The sequence below is a fragment of the Lynx rufus genome, unplaced genomic scaffold, assembly GCF_022079265.1.
Source record: "Lynx rufus isolate CCGP_SWC_20201006 ecotype Redwood Valley unplaced genomic scaffold, mLynRuf1.p SCAF_21, whole genome shotgun sequence".
Lineage (NCBI taxonomy): Eukaryota > Metazoa > Chordata > Mammalia > Carnivora > Felidae > Lynx > Lynx rufus.
In genome coordinates, this window is record NW_025814836.1 from 148,129 (window position 1) to 156,012 (window position 7,884).

Consider the following 7,884-nt stretch of genomic DNA (forward strand, 5'->3'; position numbering starts at 1 on the left):
ACATTACACCCTATAGGGTATAATACTAAACGAAATAAGTCAGAGAAAGACAAATACCACATGACCTCACTCATATGTAGAATTTAAGAAACAAAGGCCTGTGTCATCCGCCATTTTATGCAAAGCAAGGTGGCCTCCACGTTCCCAGAGCGTCCTCTCCGCTTCTGCCTCGACCGCCTCTTGATAACAGACATGTCTCGCCATGAGCTGTGGCGGTGGCGGTGGCGGCTTCCACTGGCGCGGAGGAGGCGGCGGCCGGGGCAGCCTCCACGACTTCCGCTCCCCGCCGCCTGGCATGGGCCTCAGTCAGAACCGGGGACCAATGGGGCCCAGCCCGGGCCAGGGTGGCCCCAAGACCCCAATCCCCCAATCCCCCAATCCCACCACCAGCAGCAACAGCAGTAGCCACCGCCGCAACAACCGCCGCATCAGCAGCCGCTTCCACCGCCACATGACTCGTCCAAGCCCGTCGTTCCTCAGGGACCCAGCCCAGCTCCCGGAGTGGGCAGCGCTCCACCGGCCTCCAGCTCGGCACCGCCCGCCATTCCCCCGACCTCTGGGGCCCCCACGGGGCCAGGCCCCACCCCGAACCCACTGCCCGCTGTCACCTCGGCGCCCCCTGGGGAGCCACCGCCCGAGCTGTCCAGCAGCGGCGTCCCCACCACCCCACCCCAGGCCGGGGGTGCCCCCCGCCTCCACCCGCAGGGGGCCTGGGCCCCGGTCCTAAGCAGGGCCCAGGACCCGGAGGCCGGAAAGGCGGCAAAATGCCAGGCGAGCCAAAGCCCGGCAGCGGCCAGGGCCTAAGCACTCCTGGCGGCCACCCCAAGCCACCACACCGAGGCGGCAGGGAGCCCCGAGGAGGCCGGAGACCGGCAGCACCACCCACCCTACCACCAGCAGCACCACCAGGGGCCCCCACCCGGCGGGCGCGGTGGCAGCAGCAAGGAGAAGATCTCCAACTCCGAGGGGTTTAAAGCCAACTTGTCTCTCTTGAGGAGGCCTGGAGAGAAAACTTACACTCAGCGTTGTTGGTTATTTGTTGGGAATCTACCTGCTGATATCACAGAGGATGAATTCAAAAGACTATTTGCTAAATATGGAGAACTAGGAGAAGTTTTTATTAACAAAGGCAAAGGATCTGGATTTATTAAACTTGAATCTAAAGCACTGGCTGAAATTGCCAAAGCTGAACTTGATGATACACTGATGAGAGGTAGACAGCTTCACTTTGCCATACATGCTGCCACCCTTTCTGTTGGAAACCTTTCACCTTATGTTTCCAATGAACTGTTGGAAGAAGCTTTTAGCCAGTTTGGTCCTATTGAAAGGGCTGTTGTAATTGTGGATGATCGTGGGAGGTCTACAGGGAAAGACATTGTTGAGTTTGCTTCCAAACCAGCAGAAAGGAAAGCATTTGAAAGATGCAGTGAAGGTGTTTTCTTACTAACAACAACTCCTCGTCCAGTCATTGTGGAACCACTTGAGCAATGAGATGATGAAGAAGGCCTTCCTGAAAAACTTGCACCGAAGAATCCAATGTATCAAAAGGAGAGAGAAACCCCTCCTCATTTTTCCCAGCATGGCACATTTGAGTATGAATATTCTCAGTGATGGAAATCCCTGGATGAAATGGAGAAATAACAAAGGTAGCGACTTGAAAAAAACATGAAAAATACAAAGGACAAATTGGAAAGTGAAATGGAAGATGCTTATCATGAACATCAGGCAAATCTTTTGCGTCAAAATCTGATGAGATGCCAGGAAGAATTAAGATGCATGGTAGAACTTCACAATCAAGAAATGTAGAAACGTAAAGAAATGCAGCTAAGGCAAGAAGAACAACGTAGAAGGGAAGAAGAGATGATGATTCGTCAATGTGAAATGGAAGAACAAATGAAATGCCAAAGAGAAGAAAGTTATCGCTGGATGGGCTACATGGATCCAAGAGAAAGAGACATGAGAATGGGTAGAGGAGGAGCAAGGAACATGGAGATCCCTATGGTTCAGGAGACCAGAAATTTCCACCTCTAGGTGGTGGTGGTGGCATAGGTTATGAAGCTAATCCTGGAGTTCCACCAGCAACCATGAGTGGTTCCATGATGGGAAGCGACATGGTAAGAATGATGTTGGCTGATATTGGAGTACTCATTCACTTCAAGTGGATAAGCTATTAATCTCAAGGCAATATCCCACAACATGAGCCAAGAAGGAAAGCCACAACTTGTTAGACTCAGGAAGAGTCTGGGATCAGGTGAACTGTGTCCAGAAAACCAGTGAGTAAGAGGGCAGAGGAATGAGCAACCTAATTGTTGTTAATAAAGACATTTTAAAATCAGAAAAAAAAGAATTTAAGAAACAAAACAAATGACCAAAGAGAGAAAGAGACATTCAAAAATGCTCAAACTCTTAAATACACAGTACAAACTGTGCTGACAGATACTTAATCTCTTCGTTTTTATTTTTTCAATTCTTAAATTTTATTTATTTATGTTTTTTTTAAATTTAAATCCAAGTTAGTTAACAGATAGTGTAATAATGGTTTCAAGAGTAGAATTTAATGGTTCATCACTTACATAAAAACACCCAGTGCTCCATTCCAACAAGTGCCCTCCTTAGTGCCCATCACCCATTTAGCCCATCCCCAACCCAACACCCCTCCAGCAAACCTCAGTTTCCTCTCTGCATTTGAGTCTCTTATGGTTTGCCTCTCTGATTTTATCTTATTTTTCCTTTCCTCCCCATGTTCATCTGTTGTGTTTCTCAAATTCCCTGTGAGTGAAATCATATGATATCATGATAATAGTTTTAAACTGAAAGCAGTTGTTAGTATTTTTTAAATCATCATTGTGTTTTGATCTTCTAAAACTGATCCATTATTTTATTATTATATTCTTATATATTTGGTAGTGGTCTGGATTTGTTGTTGTTTTTAAATAATACTACACTTAACAATACTAGTCACATGAAGTCCTGCAAAGATACTTAATGAGTTGATAGTAAAAATATCTAAGATTGTCACTATATTATGAGAAAATGTCAAACACACAAAATAGTCTCTTTTGAAAACAAGAAGTGTATTTTAAATACAGATAATTTGTCTTCATTTAAAGCCAAGAAAGTAAAATAATAAATTCTGATTTTGACATACTTGAAATATTGTATCATAAAGCGATGTCTTTTTTTGATGTGTTTTAATACACCTACTACTTACTTTTTCAATGTTATTTAAATACCTTCACGTTATAGGAAAAATTAACCATTAAAAATTAATGAAAGTAGGTGTATAAGTTTACACTTTTACCCTTAGGCCTGTGGATTCCGTATGTCTCTAACAGGTACATCCCATGTCCCCCAGTTCATTGGACTGGAAGGTCCTTATATCCTGTATATTCTTTTCATCATCATCCATGTGTTTATCTCTCTCTGAACTGTGCAGGGATTTCTTCCCATGAAACAACCCTGAGTCTGTAAACAACCCCAGAGCGTTATTTTGACCCACCAAGTCCTTTAAAGAACAGGTCCTGTTGTAAAGTAAGTAGTGTTAAAGCAGAGAATAATCCAAATATCCACATGGGAATAGTCCAAAAAAAAAAAAAAACAACAACAACAACAAGGCTCTGTGCCTCTGGGACAAGCTGCAGCACAGCCCCTTGCTGAGCCCTTGTGGCACCAAAAGGGAGTGTTTTCCTCACACTGACACCACCTATCCAGTCCTGAAGCCATGAACCTTGTTGGAAGTTCCTAAGGAAATTATCTCACCAAGGACATGCTGATGTACTCTAAAGGAACACTCACTCACGTGTTGCAAGATACTCAGGAAGGGTGACTTCTCGCTCCCCCTGCTGGCTATTGGGTGCAGTGCAGGATGCTGAGGACCCGCTTTGGGACGGCCACGCATGCTCTTTCTGCTGTCCAGGGCAGTGCAGGATGTTCTGGGATCACAAGGAGATGTGTACCTCCTCCCAGTGGGGATGCTAAATCATTTAAAAGCTCAATGTCCCAGTCTTTTTTGCTGATTGCACCATGAGTGATGCTTTGCTCTAGCCATGCTCTAGTCATGCTCTAGCCACACTCTTGCCTGGAACATGCCTCATTGCTTGAAGCCACGACCTGGAGAGAAAGCGAGTCATCAGGCTTTTGAGTCATCTCAAAAAAATTGCCTCTGTGCCATGACAAAATGGCAGTAATAATTTCAGCTCTCTGCAAAGAGCCAGCCATTTCCACCATCAGATTCTCCACTGGATTTTTAACCTATTAGACACAAAGAATTGCAGCTCTCCTTGGGAGCAAGGTCTTCCTTGATGAACACAATATGTAGACTTGATCATAATCACAAATAACTGAAGCAGAAGAAAGTGGAAAATCTTCGGCTTGTCCTAATTTTGAAATTGTGGTCTAGAGATACTTCCAAAAACTCAGTAGTTATCTAAGCAGTGGAACACAGTTGGTATACTTTGCAGCTTGTCAAGGAAGGAATAAAACTGTTTGTTTTTTTTTCTCATTTAGCAATTCCTCTGAAAAACTAATGAATAAGGTGGAATATTATACTCATGACCCTTTCTATTATGTTTTTATGCACAAGAAAGTAATCTGCACTCATACTATGTGAAATATATCTGAAAATGTAATAATGGTAAGATATTTAAAATGACACATCTTGGATAACCAAAAAATGATTAAGAGAGAACAGGATCTATGCTTTTTTTTTTTAACTTTTTTTTTTTTTTTTACTTTTGAGAGAGACAAAGACAGAGTGGGAGTGGGGAAGGGGCATAGAGAGAGGAAGACACAGAATCTGAAGCAGGCTCCAGACTCCAAGCTATCAGCACAGAGCCAGATGCGGGGCTCGAACTCACAAACCACAAGATCATGACCTGAGCCGAAATCAGACACTTAACCAACGGAGCCACCCAGGTGCCCCTGGGATCTATGCTTCTTAAATAAAGAACCTTATGAGTTATATTTTAAATTTATCCTTTCAAAATTCTGAGTGTTAAAACTCCTTGGGACTTTCTGGTAAGCTCAGAACAGCATCTGTTTTTCCCTCAGATTGTAAGCAAGTCAATATTTAAATTGGTAATTCTGTGTCCATGCATGTCCACAAATCAGCCTGGTGGCATTCCCATGATAGAATTCCCTACATCCGCCCCTCTCATGCCTCATCTTTCCAAGAAGAAAGGTTCCCACCCTCCCCCCATCCCGCCCACGAACTAACCAAAGCATTCAACAATGGCAAAGAATACAGCCATTCATGGGCTTGGGCCTAGCTACCCTAGCTACAAATCAGTAACAATAAAACTGTTTGTGCACACTTGTGACTGTCTGAGACCATGGACTTCAGAACCACATGGACCCAGAAGTCGTCTTGGCCAGCAAAGGAGAATGTGGGGGTTCTCACTGGCCATTTATATGGACCTTGATCTTGGCAAATAAGAAACCACCACAGATCCAAGTCCCAGCCAAGAAGGAGTGGGAGTGATGCAGGGAATTTTTGCCTTAAAAAGAATTGTATAAGGAAGTGTAGGAATGCTGAAAATCTTATTCATGAATGTTTACGGAAGGAGGCCCAGCTAGAGCTTTAAAACATGCATCACACTCTTTCCCCTGGATATAAGACAAGCAGAAAAAGGAATTTAAAGTACACGGATGAAGATCTTAGGTAGAGGGTGATCATGGAACCCCTATAGGGATACAGGATAGAAAGTTCTTACTGCACTTAGGCCATTCACAAATTATCTTTTCTCTTCATGCTTTACACATGCACAGTTTGATCTCTTTACGTTTTTTCCCTACTTAGTGCTGATGCAATTTCAGACATTGAACTAGAGAACTTAAAGTTTTTAATACTTTATTGCAATAAACCTCAACAAGAGAAGCCAAAAAATGTTTCCTTTCCTCCAAAGTGTGAAAACCACTGTCCTGGGGCAGGAAGTGGTCCTGGCAAGTGTTAGACTCCCAATTTCAGTGATGGTTGCTATGTCTGTGAAATTAGCTTCAACTTCTACATCCTGGTAGATTTGAGGACTCTTCTGCTTCTTACAAGAGAGCCACACTGAAGTGAACATATCCTCTGAGGAAGGGGAATTTGGGGCCCCTTCACTAGGAAGAGTGTGGCATGGACATTCTCCTTTCTCTCACATACAATAAGCTTGTAACTCCAAGATTTCTTTATTCAAGAGGAAATGTGAGCATCTCGTCATCATTTAAATTAGCATAGGAAGTAAAAGAACCAAATAACAACTCCTAGGCTGTAAAAGAAACATGACTTTAATGTAATATTTAAACTAAACTAGCACTTACTAAATATCACCCCTCCAAATAGGTAAATAGGCCTCAGAGAACTGAAGTCAGGGAGATGGATGGGATCATTTCTTCTTCCCCTGGCTTTCAAGAGACCCCAAGAAGAAGCTCCCAGTGTTCTCCTTCACCTCAGAGCAGGGGTACTGGTGCCCCCAAGCATCTCAGCTGTGTCTCCACAGCCGAGGAAGAGGTTACACTGCCAGCTTGGACACTCACTCACACCTGAACTTGATGATGGCCATTTCTTCTTGGCCTTGACAGATCTGCTGGCTCACTAAGATCAGGGCTCCAGCTGACAGGACAGGATGTAGCTATAAGACAGAGTGACACCTATGAGCCTATCAGGAATCACACTTAAGGAGTCCTTTCCAGTGTCTGACCAACAGCTAAAGTCCAGGTACTCCAAAGGTCACAATGCACCAAGGTCTAGGGCTGACCCAGGGAGCTATGGACACAGATTCTCTGGACTGGCCACCAGGGAGAGTCCAAGCTGCTCTCCACCATCTCCTGCTTGAGCTCATCTCACCTCTCATTCTCACTGAGTCTCTCTGTGTCTTGGAACCAGGCCCCAAATTCCTCCTTAGGGTTGAGGTTGTAATTATTTGCAGCCATCTGAAGCAGCAGGATCTCCCTCATTGCTTTGTATTCCTGGAGCCAGAAGAGAGAAAGACAGGATACAGACAGGACCTCATGGGGGATGCTATAAAGTCTTGTGGGGTGTGAAGAATGGGACAGTGGATAGGTCCTGGGTCTTTGCATACATGGGAACCCTCCTTTCCTCAATTCCATCTAGGCCATACCTATTCTCAGAGATAGGTGTAAATAGCGCCTCCTCAAGGAAGTTTGCCTTGATCCCACCCCTTCTCCCTTAACCCCAAATTTCAGTTGGATGGGTCTCTTCTGAATACACATAAAATATGGGATGGAGTCAGGGAGTAATCTGTTTGGGGTGGGGCCATGTCTCTGATTTCCACTCCCCAAACTCTCCCACAGGAAGTATCACAGCTGTTCACCTCATTCCTTTTCTTGAGGTTGATCTTTCCTCCCTGGAAAGCAGACAATCAAAACCCATCAGAAAGAGCCCAGTAGCCATTCTGAGCCCCCTATGCCAAATGCTTCTCATGTTGCACTACCACCAGGTCCCACAATGGGGCCAGGCACACACAGAAAACAGAACAAGGACTTAGGCCAGGTGCTGGGTCCAAAGAAGGGGGAACATGGGGACAGAGGCTCAGGGACCTTATAACCCAGCCCTTTCTGATGGTATACAAAGAGGCTGAGGCCTCAGGCAAGAAAAGACTGCTCATTCACTTAGGTGCTTCCTGACATGGATGGGCCAGATTTCAGTCTCCCCCAAGGTGCCTCATATGAGGAAGAGACTGACCCCAGCTCTGTCAAAAGCTTGTGCACTTTGCAGTCAGGCAGGTCTGCTGATTTACCAGCCTGGGGAACCCAAACCAATGTCTTATGCAGAGTCTCCCTTCACATCATTTAAGATGGGCATGATTTACCAGCTCACAGGAGTGGCTGTGAGGCTCTCAGGAGAGGAGCTTTGCCAAATTATGAGCTCAGGGCTCTCTGCTT

The 7,884-nt window shown here is 45.0% G+C and overlaps 1 pseudogene; it reads left to right on the top strand.

The window, feature by feature from the left end:
- The first annotated feature begins 202 nt into the window (after positions 1 to 202).
- LOC124517417 (splicing factor, proline- and glutamine-rich-like) lies at positions 203 to 2,335 on the top strand (annotated as a pseudogene).
- Positions 2,336 to 7,884: the final 5,549 nt, after the last annotated feature.